Below are 1,113 nucleotides of genomic sequence, written 5' to 3' on the forward strand. Positions count from 1 at the left end.
GAATGATTAGAAACAGTAATTAAAATAATAACATTTTGGGTGAATCACAATAGTTACAGGAACAATAAGAATTTTAAGATTCAGCATTGATGGTAACCAGAATCAATGAGAGCTAACAATAAGAAGTTTTAAGTGGTCTTCTTAGACTTATCTTTCTTTGCTTTTTTCTTATCCTTTTTTTATCTCCAAGTGATCCTTGTACGCCTCTTCTTTTTTCTTATCTGCTCTCAGTTCGGACAACTTGGTATTCAATTGTTTGAAGACATGGCATGGGTCGGCTCTCTTAACGTCATTACCCCTGCACACAGCACGAGCTTTCTCTGAAAAAAAATGTCAACGGTCAGCTCCACATTTTCTTTAAGTAAAAAGTCAAGTACTTAACTTAGTTTACTCACTTAAGAGAACTTCGATTGCATCAGGGTACAACCCTGGGCGAGATTTTTCAGTTGCCCCCAGAGGGCCCCTCTGGGACTGATCCTTAATGGAGCAATTGACAAGCGCCTCATTAGTGAAAACAAGTGTCAACAAGTTTCTGGCAAGAGCAGTGTGGTTGGTTTTCCTGGTTACTACCATTTCAAAAGCATCTTCCTCAACATAAATCCCAGTGCCTGGTATTAGCTCAATAACTTTATGAAGGCAATTTGGGGAAAACAAATAATATCAGTACCTGCCAGGATAAAAGTGACATATTTGGCTGAGCTTGCGAAGCCTTTGCTGTGATGTGGGGTGCAGATGACTCTTTGGTCGTGTGTCTGTCTGTCTGTCTGTACTGGCTCACGTTTCTCTCAGACGGGAACTTCAATTGGCTTCAAACTGCGCATGAAGCTTCAGTATAAGTCGAGACGTAATGAGTTTAGTTTAGAAGTTTGATATGAGATGTTTGAAATAAACGATCGTTTAATTTGAATTCATAGTTTGGTGGCGGTAGGTTGGTAGCACGGCGCTCGAGGGGAGGGGGAGCGCAAGTGGCTCCTGCGCTCACCTGAAGACTTTGATACCTTCTCAGCAGTTATTTAAATGTCAGATAGTCAAACCGAGTGTTTTGTTTTTAGTTTTAGAGTTGCGGAACTTAGCCTGCGAAGTTTCGCGAGTGTCCGATGAGAAGGAACGAAA

Source organism: Frankliniella occidentalis, unplaced genomic scaffold (assembly GCF_000697945.3).
Source record: "Frankliniella occidentalis isolate FOCC.00 unplaced genomic scaffold, Focc_3.1 Scaffold181, whole genome shotgun sequence".
NCBI lineage: Eukaryota > Metazoa > Arthropoda > Insecta > Thysanoptera > Thripidae > Frankliniella > Frankliniella occidentalis.